Source organism: Nomascus leucogenys, chromosome 4, assembly GCF_006542625.1.
Source record: "Nomascus leucogenys isolate Asia chromosome 4, Asia_NLE_v1, whole genome shotgun sequence".
Taxonomy (NCBI): domain Eukaryota; kingdom Metazoa; phylum Chordata; class Mammalia; order Primates; family Hylobatidae; genus Nomascus; species Nomascus leucogenys.
In genome coordinates, this window is record NC_044384.1 from 31,965,324 (window position 1) to 31,980,158 (window position 14,835).

Here is a 14,835-nt window from a genome sequence, read left to right on the forward strand (position 1 = left end):
GAGGCTCCCTCTGAAACCACTGATTTAGATCAATCATATGATAGAGAAGCCATATCTCTCAGGTTATGCCATAGATGCCAAGGTTGTCCTGTAATGATGGGTAAGTCAGGGAAGGCTTTCTGGGGAGAGAATGCCCATTTCATGTCATCAACGCCCATTCTCTAACCGTGTGGGGTGTTTTCTAGCAAAAGCTTCAGCCTTGTGGGGAGGCTGCATGGGGCTTGGCAGGACAGCACATGCCTTGGTTTCCAGACAGGACTCCTTGGTCAGTTTTCTTCAGCACTGAAGTACTCAGGTCCCAGGCCTGGGGGCAGAGGCAGGAGGAGCAAGACTCTCAGCGGACTCCATGTGGTTGGTGATTGGCAGGTGGAGACGAGGAGCATGTGGGAGGTCTGCAGGTCCCGGGCAGAAAGTGCAGTGCCAGGGCATCAGTGCAGGTCCCAGGCATCAGTGCAGCACCAGAGCATCAGTGCAGGTCCCAGGCAGGGCATCAGTGCAGTGCCAGGGCATCAGTGCAGTGGGTAGGAGAGACAACTCCCTTCACACAGACCGCCCCCCCAAGCTTGCTTTAAAACAGAAGAGGGTGGGATTTTGCCCTGGTGTTGGGAAGGGGCACGGTTATGTGAGGGCTGGTGGACAGGGGAGCAGTAGTTTGATTTTTGTTGGAGGCCACCCCTCCCTGTTCCCCTTACTGAGGTACTGGGGGATACTAGAAACCCTCTGAGCTTCCGGGTCCTCATTCTAAGCCTCTAGTGTCAGCTTCCAGGGGCCAGCGGAGACCCTGCCTCCTCCAGGGGTCTTTCCTGACCTCCCAGCCCGTAGGGTCCTCTGTCCCTTGGGGCATCACTGGATCCCTCTCTGGTTCTTGCTGGTACTTTTGGCCACAGCTTTACACCCTACTTTCCCATTCCCAGATGCCGTTTCCCCCAGGTCGGCATCCAGCCTGTTCCAGGTATTGATTCATCCAGCATTTAGTGAGTGGCTACTCCAGGCATCAGGCACCAAGAGGGGCCTGCCCTCAGCAGCTCCCAGTGTGGTGTGTGTGTGTGTGTCTATGTGCATATGTATATATCTATATGTATGTGTACATGTATGTGTATGTGTATATATTAGCATGTGTGTATGTGTGCATGTGTGTATGTATATGTGTATATGTGTGTATGTGTATATGGGTGTATGTGTGCGCATATGTTTGTATACATGTGTATATGTATTTATATCTGTGTGTATGTGTGTGCATATGTCTGTATACATGTGTATATGTGTTTATCTGTGTGTATGTGTGTATATGTATGTGTATGTGTGTATATGTGTGTGTATAAGTGTATGAATATGTGTGTATGTGTGTATAAATGTATGTATATGCATGTGTGTATAAATGTGTGTATGTATATGTGTGTATGTGTATGCATGTATATGCATATGTGTATATAAATGTGTGTATGTATATGTGTGTATAAGTGTATGTATATATGTGTATGTATGTATAAATGTGTGTATGTATATGTGTGTATGTGTATGCATGTATATGCATATGTGTATATAAATGTGTGTATGTATATGTGTGTATAAGTGTATGTATATGTGTATGTGTGTATAAATGTGTGTATGTATGTATAAGTGTGTGTATGTATATGTGTATGTGTGTATGTATGTGTATGTGTGTGTATGTATATTTGTATAAATGTGTGTATGTATATTTGTGTATAAGCATGTATATGTGTGTTTATGTGTATGTGTGTATATGTGTGTATATGTGTGTGTGCATGTGTGTGTATATGTGTGTTTCTGTGTCAGACTGACAGCTGAGCAGGGAGACCAAGTCAGTGACTGTGGTTTGGTCTGAGGAGGGCTGAGACACACACAGACTGAGGGCCCAAACTTACCCTGAAAACTGCGGCCGAGCCCAGTAGCGTTTGGGGCAGGGATGGGAGGCTCTTGTTAACGACCCTGTCAGTGGTCCGCAAATCCACCAGAAAGACGTAGCGTCCTTGTTAATTTTAAGCCTCTCAAAAGCAGCCCTGCCAAGCCTGTCCTGGCCCTCTCCCCTGAACATGTCATCCCTAAAATCTTGACCTCCTACACTGGAGGAGGGCCCTCCTTCCCTCCATCAACCCCATGCCCAAAGCAATCCCCTAAATCCACAGCATCCCGAATTCCAGTAGCCCTTTAGAGGTTCGCGCATCCCATTACTGTTTTGGCCCTGTCCTCTCCTCCTTGGGCCAGCCAGTGTGATGTTGGTTCCTTAGCAGCCCTGCGGAGAAGCAGAGGGCGGGGGGCGTAGGGAGAGTCCAAGGAGCCATCCTGGATCCGTAGGCCTCCCGTCCGTCCGCGGGTCAGTGCGGCCTTGCGGACACCAGGGGGCGCCAGAGCGTCGGGTTTCTCGCGGCTGCCCTTCGCAGTCCAGATGGCGCGGCGCGTGGCGGCCGCCAGGGGTCAGCAGAGCGCAGGACCGCCGGCGCGGGGCGCGGGGCGCAGGGCTGGGCGGCGGCAGCTGCGTTCCCGGCTCCGAGCGCCGTTCTCTGTTAGGAGGGTAATTTAGAGCAATTACACCGATTATTATTGCTTTTCTAATTAGTGCTTTTCCTACAGAATTAGCCGAGTGTTTATTAGGAGCTGCTTGTTGCCAGCCGCTTAACTGCTTCGCTGCCGGGCGCGGGCGAGGGGAGGGGCGCCGCGTGGGGCTGCCTGGTTATGTGGTTTCGCATAAAAGCACGGATTAAATATTCATTCTGCTTTGTTACATATAGCATTAAATTTTTATCAGCTGTATGTTTTCCCTGAAGTTTTCCCTGCGTGTTAACGTTCAGGCGGACTGCAGAGGAACTCCTGAGCCTTGGCTGGTGGGGAGGACAGATCTGTGATCCTGGAGGCCAGAGGGGTCCCTCTGACATCTGTGACACCGTTAGACTTTTCCCAAGCGTGTGTCCCCGGATCCTTCTAATACCGCTGGGACGGAAGCAGGATGGATGGGGAAACTGAGACCCGCGGTGAGGGGTCTTGCATGACACTCCCAGGACTGACACAAACCAGATTGTGGGGTCGGGCACGGAGTCTCCACCACTGTCATCTTTGGGACCTTCTGAGTCTTCAGGCCCCTTGGGAACCTCCAGCGTCACCCTGGCCATGCGGTGCCATGTGGGTGGGCCCAGGCCTCCCCTCTCACAGGAACACAGGCTTCAAACTTTTCCCAGCTCTATCCATCTAAGCCCTGCCAGGAGGGGGTCGGATACCTATGGTGCTCCTGAATTCTGCCACCTCCCGCGCAGGTGAACCTTCTGGAGCGCTTGACCCAGAGAAGTGGCTACACTTGGGGCGGGAGGCAGAGGGGAGAGATTTGGGGTTTATTCAGTGCAGTCCCCTTTATGGCGAGTAATTGTTACTTGCTTTGCCTCCAGGAGGCGGGGGGCTCTTCTCACTTCACCAGTCCTGGGGAACCCATGTGAGAAAAACTAGAGGTACAAATGCACCCACAGCAAACCAGAGGGTGTGGTTTGTACTGCCCGGCCTTGGTTCACCGTTCAAAAGGCTTCTTGGAAAACCACTCCCCCGGTGCATCCAAGTGCTTGTTTACAGCTCATTAACTACTTGATGGAAAGGTTGGGGTGGGGGAAATATTGACAGAAAATCAATCAGAAATGAAGATTAACGATCTCCAAAATATTCCTGTGGGTCCATAGGGAAATGGGACTTGAGTTCTAAAACCAGGGTCTGATAAACTGAGATTTTATTTCTCCATTTGCCATTGAGCAGAGAGAGGACACCAGGAATCAGGTTGTGAGGAGTGGCCACACCTGCAGGTAATTTGAGACTGGGCTCCAAGGGAACCTTTTAGCTGTAAGGCCTCTTCCTCCTGGCCTTTGTTCCTGTCAGCAGGCAGAGAATAGAGAAGAAAGTCAGGCTGGTTCACTTCACCACCACCATGAGACTGGGCAAGCTGGGACCAGGACAGGGTCCCACGGGTGCCTTAGCTGCGTCCCATGCCTCTGTTCCTGTTTTATTCACTGGGTGAGATCAGGCTTCCCAGGTGGAGCTGGAAGGGAAAGCCAGGCAGATATTTTCAAATAAGCCCATGGGAGCTAGAGGTCAAATAACAGCTGGAAGATGCCTCACGCCAGACCCAGGGTGGCTCTGGAATGGCACCGGCCATAGTGGGTCCAATCACAGGGTGGAGAGGAGCCCAGGCTTGGTCCCCGCCCCCCAGTTCTGCTTGCAGGCTTCCGTCTTCATCTTCCCTCTTTCCACGTGACTGCAGTTCAGGCAGGGTACAGTGGTGCTTTAAGCTTCTGCCCCTCACCCTGAACACAGCTGCGTAGGACCCTCCAGAGGCCCTCCGGTCTGGGGCAGTGTGTCTCTACGGAGTCGGGCCCCAGGCTGCTTCGGTTGCCTGGGAGAATTCCCAGGTTCCCCTGCTGCAGAGGCCTGTTTGGGACCCTGCACTTTTTTGGCAGGGCTGGATTTCCCAGGCTTAGGGGCTGGCTCCCCAGGTGCACCACACTTCAGTGTGCCCCCGAGATCTGGCCACCTCCGCTAGGTACCACCATTTCTGGCTCCCCTCTCCCTGACTGTTGAGGGGCTTTTCTGCTTTCCATCCTGCAGAGATCCTTGAGACTAAGAAGCTGAACAGAGCCTGGCTGCCTGTTTAAAATGGAGAGGAAGAAAACAGCAAGGGAGAACCCCAGCGTTTGGATTGCAGTCTTCACATCTTGCCTCATGGGGATCCACATGGTGAATGTAAACACGGTTCTGACACTTGTGTGGAGTCTGGAGTCCACGAGGCTGGAGCCCCCAGGGCAGAAGGTGGACCACCAGAGCTCTCATGCATGGGAGTGGCTCACAGCCATCACCTTTGAAATCTATTCTCTCGAGACATTGGCGAGCCTGGGCCGCGAGGGTCTTCTGGAGACACGTTCCTGAACTTAACACTGATGTCACTGACGGGGGAGCTCTGGAAGAGTGCCATGAACTTTCAAGGCTGGAAGAGGTTTCAGATGGTCTACACTGGAGTGTCTACTGGTGGCACTTAGCACTACTGACATTTGAGGCTGAATACCTCTTTGTCAGGAGACTGACTTGTGTGTTATGGAATATCTAGTAGCATCCCTGCCTCTACCCTCTAGATGCCAGCAGCATGCACACATCTCCTCCCGTGTTGTGACAACCAAAAATGTCTGTAGACATTGTCACATGTTGTGGGGGAACAAAGTCACATGGTGAGACCCATTACTCTAATCTTCTTTAACAAATGCACAAACCAATACCAAGAAATAGGATATGGCATAAGCAACATCATTGAAGGCTAACAAGTAGAGGGCCCAAATGCTTGGATTCTGGAATCAGCCACATCCAGACTCAAATTCCACCTCTACTATTCACTAGTTCTTCTGTGATCAGAGACAAGTAACCTCTCCCGGCCTTAGTTTGCCCCTCTATTAAATATGCATATTAATTTTACCACCTGTATGGGTTGCCATATTCAATAAGATGATGCACATGAAGAGTTAACAAATTGCCTGACATCTTGGAGGAGCTCAATTAATAGCTGTGAATATCAGAATCAGAAGATAGTTCTGGGCTTTTCTACTGATTAGGAATAGAACGGCCTGCAGAAGATATGAGACAATGGCATTCTGAGGACACCCAACAACCCCTCTCTCTCTCCAAAAACACATAGACATAAAGAAAAGACTTTTGGCAAAGTTCTTATACATGCTCGAGCATAATATGCTGAGGCTGGGCGTGGTGGCTCATGCCTGTAATCCCAGCACTTTGGGAGGCCGAGGCGGATGGATTACGTGAGGTCAGGAGTTCGAGACCAGCATGTCCAACATGGTGAAACTCCGTCTCTACTAAAAATACAAAAATTAGCCAGGCCTGGTGGGGGGAGCCTGTAATCCCAGCTACTCTGGAGGCTGAGGCACAAGAATCACTTGAACCCAGCAGGCGGAGGTTGCATTGAGCTGAGATTGTGCCATTGTACTCCAGCCTGGGCGACACAGTAAGACCCCTATCTCAAAAAAAAAAATAAATAAATAATAAGCTGGGCTGTAACCCACAAGGAAAGATGGAAAGGAGATGGGAGCAGATTAACCAAGGAAACAGCGGTGGACCTGACCCTGAGAGGGCCCCAAGGTGGAGGTGGTTCGTGGTGACAGGGAAGGGCATCACTGGGACAGTGGACAGGCGACTGGCTGGGATATCGCAACAGGAGCAACAAGTGGCCCTTGTGTTTCTTGCTTCTGCCATCGGCCACGTAGTATCCACAGGAGTGGATGCCTGGGGCAGGTGCATGTGATAGGTTTGGTATCAAACGGGGTTTCCTGGGGCTGGGCAAGTCTTAGAAGGGATGAGGATCCTTCACTCCCAGATGTCAGGGGTCTGTGGCCATGCCCATCTTCTGCTCTCAACAGTTGTTGCCTTTCCCTTCAAGCAGGGTGAGCAAACAGAATTGCCCGTGCTCAGCCTCAGAGAGGAAGGCAGAATCAATAATGGCCGAATGTTTGAGGAGAGCTGATGTCATAACGCAGGAGCATCCAGGTGACGAGTGAGGGAATTAGCTCTGAGAAGACACAGGGAACAGCACAAGCAGAAGGGACTTTAAGGTAAGAAAAATTAATGTCCTCTAAAAGATGTGAAATCATTTGGATCTATACAATAAGAATTAGTGGCTGGGTGCGGTGGCTCACACCTGTAATCGCAGCACTTTGGGAGGCCGAGGCGGGTGGATCACCTGAGGTCAGAAGTTCGAGACCAGCCTGACCAACATGGTGAAACTCCGTCTCTACTAAAAATACAAAAATTAGGCGGGCATAGTGGCGGGCACCTATAATCCCAGCTACTCAAAAGCCTGAGGCAGGAGAATCGCTTGAACCTGGGAGGCGCAGGTTGCAGTGAGCTGAGATCGTGCCACTGCACTCCAACCTGGGCAACAGAGTGAGAATCTGTCTCAAAAAAAAAAAAAAAAAATTATCTAGCGATTGTGCAAATGGAAATTTTGCTAGTTGAACCAAAATCTCAGAATTGATGGATTGAATTGCAGGATGAGCATAGGTGAAGAGAGAATAGCCAAAAGGTCGAGGCAAGAATTTCTCCAGGAATGATGCAGAAGGTAAGATGACAGACAGCGTAAAAGGACAGTTAGTCAACACCAAGGACATTTAAATAAGGAGCACCAGGAGAATAAAATAGAAATAATGGAGAGGAGGTGACACTTAAAGAATTAGCAAAAGAATTTTCCAGAACTAAAGAAAGACATAAGTGCTCAGATTTAAAGGGCCCACACATAGCCGGCAGAACAAAACAAAACACAAGCATGGACATGTAAGTGAGATTTTTAGGACAACAAAGATAAGGGAAAAGTCCTAGATGTCTCCTGAGAGAGAGAAAAAAAAACTTAAATACATAGCGCAGTTAACCCTTGAACGATTTGGGGGTTGGGGCGCTGACTTTTTGTATAGTAAAAAATCTGTGTGTAAATTTTGACTCTACTAAAACTTAACTACTAAGGCCTGCTGTTGACTGGAAGCCTCACCAATAACATATAAACAGTTGATTAACAGATACTTTGTATGTCATATGTGTTATATACTGTATCCTTACAATAAAGGAAGCTAGAGAAAAGAAAATGTTATCAAGGAAATCACAGGGCCAGGTGTGGTGGCTCATGCCTCTAATCCCAGCATTTTGGGAGGTTGAGGCAGGAGGATCGCTTGAGCCCAGGAGTTTGAGACTGCAGTGAGCTATGATGGTGGCATTGCACTCCAGCCTGGGGGTCAGAGCAAGACCCTGTCTCTAAAAAAAAAGAATAGAAAAAACAGAAAAAAAATCATGAAGAAGAGGAAATCTATTTATTATTTACTAAGTGGAAGAGGAGCATCATGTTGAGTAGGCTGAGGAGGAGGAGGAAGAGGAAGGGTTGGTTTTGCTGTCTCAGGGATGGCAGAGGCAGAAGGAGACCTGCCTGTAAGTGGATCTGTGCAGTGCAAACCCATGTGGTTCAAGGGTCAACTGTATATTCACTTCCTGGGGCTTCTGTAACAAATTATCACAAACTGAGTGGCGTAAAACAACAGAAATTTAATTATCACAGTTCTGAAGTGTAGAAGGATTGATTCCTCTTGGAGGCTGTGAGGGAGAGCCTGTTCCATGCCTCTTTCCTAGCTCGGGTGGCTCCTGTCAACCCTTGGCACTCCTTGGCCTGCAGCTCCATGATCCTGCTCTTTGCTTCCATCTCCACCTAGCCTTCTCTGTGTCTCTGTCTTCTTTCCTCTTCTTGTAAGGACCCCAGTCCTTGGATTTAGGGCCCACCCTAAAAGATCCCATCTCAAGATCCTTAATTATATCTGCACACACCCTCCTTGCAAATAAGGTCACACTCAAAGTGCTGGGGGTTGGGACTGGGACTTAAATGTGTCTTTTTGGGTAACTCACTCCAACCCACTACGCATAGGAACAAGAATTGGATTGATATCATATTCCTCATCAGCACAATTGGATACAAGAAAATAATGGAGCAATATTTTCAAAGCTCTGAGGGGAAATGGCTTTGAACATAAATGATCATTCAAGTGCGAGGGTAAAATGAAGCTACATCAGACAAGTAAGAGTTCAGAACATTTACCAGCCTTCCAGTTCTTCTTTGGAAGAATTATTGTCTTCGGCTAGTGTGTAGGATGCCTGCCTTCCTCCATCTCCTCCCCTGTCAGCAAGGAAAAAGTATCCCAAGTCACCTGGCATTAATACTTTTAAAACATTAACATATTGATATATAAAAATATTAAAATATTGATATTTAAAATATTAATATATTTATTTATGTTGTTTAACAAACTATTATAGTTATTTAGACAAAAATATTATTAGGTAACATCAGAGAGTGGTTTGTTATCCTGTTCTCCCCATCCTAAATCCGCACTCCCCAGACTAACCCCTCTCAACTCTTTTAGCTATTTAATCTGCTATTTACTTCTATATTTTAAAATTTCTTGCATATATATAGCTATTTCTTGACTTCTCAGTTTTAAGAGTTATTGACTTTCAACCACAGATAATTAAATTTTAGCTCTTTACACACCCATTTGCTCTCTCACCAAACACACAAACTATCCTTCCCCCATCCTCCAATAGAGCTATATCACAGTTTTTCATAAAAGTCACTATTTGGGTATTTATATTAGTATGAGCATATAAATATTATTCATAGCTCAGCCATGTAGGGTGCTATGATTATAATTCTTTTTTCTTCCTCCTGGATTGATACTTGCTTTTGTTTTCATTTGCTTAGTTTATATACTTGTTAGTGTATTGCGAATCCATTCCTAAATTCTTCTACAGAATTGAAAATCTCTTTAGAATATATTCAAATATGTTAACTATTCGATTAGCTGTCATCCTGGGATTTTTCTTCACCTCTTTTCTTGGTGGGATTCTTGGGTCCCATGTCTTTCTTTTTCTAGGTTTACTTCCTTATTTTGGAGATCTGTATCATTCAGTAGTTTCCTGTGAAAAATGAAAAACTCTCACTCTTGGCAGTTTGGTTGGTTATAGAATTATAAATTGGAGAATATTTTTCTACCTTCTTTGAAAGCATTGTTTCATTGTCTTTTAGCTTCCAGTATTGCTATAGATATTCTGATTCTGAATCATTTGGATATGACCTTTTATTTTAAATGTGATCTTTTTCTACACTCTGGAAGCTTTTAGGGTCTTCTGTTGATTAATCTCTTTAAAAGAGTGGGATGCCCTTCTTTTTCCTTCTGCATGGAAAGAGATGTGATGGTTGTAGTCCTAGCAGCCATATTGAACCATGAGATAACGTTGGAAGAAGCAGCCCTGTTCTGCAAAGCAATAAGATAGAACAAGCCTGAATTCCTGACATCATGCAGAGACCACAACACCCTTGGGCTCATTGCCATTGAGCTGTCTTTCACTTGAGAGAAAAATACATTTCTACACTTTTAAACTATTATTTTGTGTGCTATTTGTTAAACAAAGCCAAACATTTCTGAATGATAATATGGACACAATAACATATTTTCCTTCATGAAATCACTTTTAAAACACTTTCAAATAACTCTCAATGCTTCTATGATAAAAATACACAATTACTTTCTCCCCAAATTTATCTGAATAAAATTGAGATGGGCATTATATAATTGAGCATCTTACATACAACAAATACAGGAAAAGACTGAATCTGAAGGAAAAAATAATAAGGTGAAAAGAAACTAGTAAAACTTGTTGTTTATTGTAAAAATGTTTAAAAGCTGTAAACCACCCAGAAAAATTTCAGATGCCATCATAGGGGATAGCAGGGTTGAGGCGGTGAGGAACCGAGGGAGGGATAGGCAGTCGGTTTGTTCTTAGTTTGATCTAAGGCTGAATACTTAGATACTGATTATTTGTAGATATTGTTATAGAAATGCAAGGGATTGCTGACAAAATTTTAAGGGTAAACACCAGAAAATAGAAATCCAGGGTATAACTTTTAAAATATTAGAAAAAATGGAATCAAATGAAGACAGCTCAAATGAGTTACCAAAAGGCAGAAAAATGGGTAGAGATCAAATAAAAAAGCATAATAAATAGAATGCATATAGAGACATACACACATACACACACATCATTGTTAGAGTAACTCTAAGCATATCAGCAATCACAATACTTTTGAATGAGTCACATTCCTTTCAAATTGGATTTTTAAAAATCCAGTTTCATGCAGTTTTCTAGCAAGATACATATAATGTAAATAGAAAAATTTAAAGCAAAAGGAAAAATGTAAAGATATATATCAGGGAAGGCTAATAAAATAAAAATAGGGATAGTAACATTAATAGCAAATAAAATAAAGGGGAATATTTTATGTTGATGAAGAAACTCCCTGTTAAATGATATATGATAATTATGAGCCATTATGCATATAACAGAAAACTTACATATATAGAAAACAAAGTCGATAGTACCGCTGGGAAATATAGATAAATATAATATTATAGTCAGATACTTCAACTTACTTCTCAACAGATCAAACCAACAAGTAAGGTTATAGGGGATGCAAATAACATAATAAGGTTGGTGATATATAAAATGCTTGATATATAGTGAACAAATAGAGAATACAAATTTCTTTCAAACATGCGTAGAACATTCACATAGTTGCCCACATATTAGGTAACATATAAAACATTAATATATTTTTTCTTTTTTACATTGATACATAATATTTGTACATATTTATGGGGTACATGTGATGCTTTGTTAAATGCATAGAATGTGTAATGATCAAGTCAGGGTTCTAGCATATCCATTACCTGAAGCATTTATCATTTCTATGTGTTGGGAACATTTCAAGTCCTCTCTTCTAGCTATATTTTGAATTATGCAACACATTGTTGTTAACTAGAGGCAGCCTACTCTGCTATCGAATATTAGAACTTAATTCTTTCTGTCTAACTGTGTGTTTTGTAACCATTAGCCAACCTCTGTTCATCTCTACACTCCCACCTCACATTTCTCTGCCTCTGGTATCTATCATTCCAGTTCTCTACCTCCATGAGATCAACTTTCTTAGCTTCCACGTATGAGTGAGAACATGTAATATTTGTCTTTCTGAGCCTGGCTCATATCACTTAATATAATGACCTCCAGTTCTATCTATGTTGCTGCAAATGACATGATTTCATTCTTTTTTATGGCCTAATAGTATTTCCTTGTGTATATATAGCGTATATTTTTTAACCCATTCATCTGTTGATTCCCACTTAGGTTGATTCCATATCCTTGCTATTGTGAATAATGCTGCAATAAACATGGCGGTGCAGGTGTCCCTTTGTAAAATGTTAATACATTTTTAAAGATTACCATGATACTTAAATGCCACATTCACAAGTCATAATGCAATAAAATGAGAAACCATCAACCAAATAATGGCAAAAATAAAATCTCTGGGCTTGTGATTTAACTAACACATTTATCTCAATAATTACTGAATTAAAGGGTTAATCAAAATGGAAATAACACATTATTAGAAAAACACAAGAGCACAGTATATCAAAATATGTGGAGTATGATTCTTCAGAAGATGTTGTAAAGCTTTAAGTTCATTAATTAGAAAATACCAAGTCTGAAAATAAATAACCTATGATTTCAACTTAAGAAATTAGGTAAAAAACAGTATAAAACCAAAGACAATAAAGAGAAAGAATTAATAAAGATGAAAGCTCAAATGAACAGAAAACAAAAAGTGGAGTTAATTCATAAAACCAAAATCTTTTTTTCTTTTTTTAAAGACCACTAAACGAGATAATCCTTTGCCAACACTGATGAACAAGGATTGAAACAGATAGACAACAGCAGGAACTAAAAATGGGCCTAATTACAGCAGAAAAATAAAAAATAAATTATAATTGGAGAAAGAATATTTATGTTAAAATTCTCACTCTCACTCTCAGCTTTTCATATCTATAAGTATACTATAAAGATATTATTGAAGTTGTGACTTTTTCATAGAAAAAGTCACCACTTTAAAGTTGCTAACTTGTGTATCTTTAGATGATAAAGGGTATCATTGTATTTTGTATGTATTTCAAAGTTATTGTTCTTTTAAAGGTTTCTCCCCTCATGGTTTCAACCATTCTGGATGTGTCACAAATCAGCTTGCACTTCATCTTAGGTTTGGCCTTGTCTACAATGCTGTGCCACTTCCTGGGGCACCCACACAGAGGATGCTCATTTGGTGGGTGCTAGAGTGAATATTTGTGTCCCCCCAAAATGTTCATATGTTGAATCCTAACTTCCAAGGTGGTGGGACTAGGAGGTGGGGACTTTGGGAGGTGGTGAGATCATAAGGGTGGAGCCCTCATGAATGGGGCTAGTGCCCTTATCAAAGAGAACCCAGAGAGCTGCCTTGCCCTTTCCACCATGGGAAGACACAGGAGAAAATGGCCCTCTAGAAACCAGGAATGAGCCCTCCCCAGACCCTGAATCTGCCGGCACCTTGACCTTGGACTTCCCAGCCTTCAGAACTGTGAGAAGTAAATTTCTGTTGTTTGTAAATCTCCCTATTCTGTTACAGCATCCCCAGTGAGTGAAGATAGTGGATATATTCAAGCTAGTCTTTTTTGGTTGTGAAGGGTAGAGACTTATTTTGGAACAAAAGGTCTTTGTCAAATCTCGTTTGGATTGGTCTGGAATTGAAATCTGTCAGGGCTCTCTCGCTCTCTTTCTCTGTCTCTCTCCCCATCTATCTCTGTCTGCAGGTGTCCTCCAGCCCAGCCCTCTCCTTCTCCCAACAGCCTTCTTCATCATGTGTGTTCCCCCCTATCACGCCGGGGTAGTGTGGTTCTGAGTTGACTCCACCTTCTGCCTCACTGGCTCCATCTCTCACTCATCTCTAGTTGAAAACCATGAGAGGGCTCAGCTTCCCTCTCCAACACTAGGCCTTAAGAGGTCACTGTCCCTCCCAAGGTGTGGCTGCCCCTTGGTTGGGTGCCCGCCTCTGGTCCAGTCGGGTGGATTCCAGGGTCTCCTGGCAAAGCACACGCAGTGTGGGCAGCAGCTGCATGGCTTTGGCCATTTCCCCTTAGATGGGCCGTGAAGGTGTCCTCCATCACTGACATCTCCAGCACAGGCTGATGTGGTTGCCTGGGAAAATGAGCACAGTCTCCAAGGCAGGTCACTCAGAGGGTCTGTGTCTCTCCTGCCTTCCTTTATGGCTGTCCTCTCCCAACCCCTGTGTCTGCAGGGAGAGGGCTCTGAACCTCTCAGAATCTGGGGACTATGTCAGGGGGCAAGGAGGGCATCCAAAGGCCTTGCCTGTGCTCTTGGAGACTGCACATCCTTAGTTGGGATGAAGCCAGTGACATCCCAGCATCGAACTGGCCTTTGGGCAGAGGTCCTGGCAGCTCCAACTACAGCTGCTGCTTCTTCCATCTTTGGAAATTTGGGAAATGTACAGGCTTCCACAAGGCCTCTGGGGCCACTTCCCTGTGGGTGGAAGCCAGCTCAGGCAGCCATCACCCGAAGCCTCACTTTTGGTCTTTTCCACCTCTAGCAGGAATGGCTGAATCCCACTCATACTTCACTTAGCTCAAGTGCTGCATCCCTGGAAGCAACTCCAGCACTCCTGGCTTGATCACGGAGCCCAGGGGTGTTCTGCTATTGCAGTGTTTGCGGTTGTCTGTACCATGGCTCAGTGTTTGCTATCTCTCCTGACCAGGCCATCCTGAGGGAAGAGGAGATTTCCTGGCTGCCTGATGGCAGGCTGGGCCATGTGGCATGCTTCAGACAACGAAATGTGGGTGGAAGAGACACGCGCGACTTTGTTTTTTAAAAAATTTTATTTATTTATTTATTTATTTATTTATTTATTTATTTATTTAGAGACAGGGTCTCACTGTGTTATCCAGGATAGAGTGCAGTGTTGCGATCACGGCTCCCTGCAGCCTCGACCTCCTGAGCGCAAGTGATCCTCGCACCTCAGCTACGTAAGTAGCTGGGACTACAGGCATGCACCACCGCACCTAGCTAATTACTTTTTTTTTTTTTTTTTTTTTTTTGTAGAGACAAGGTCTCTCTCTGTTGCCCAGGTTGGTCTTGAACTCCTGGTCCCAAGGGATCTTCCTGCCTCAGGTTCCCAAAATGCTGGGATTACAGGCATGAGCCACTGAGCCTGGCCAGACATGTGCCATTTTGAAGCAGGCACTTCGAGACCCTTCTGTGTTGCTCCATTGTTTCTCTTTTCCCCATGCCATAAGACCTGCACGCCCAGGACCTGGCATGCTCCTAGATGCTCCTTCCACCTTGGTCCTGAAGTGAAGAGGTCGTGGAGCAGAGGGT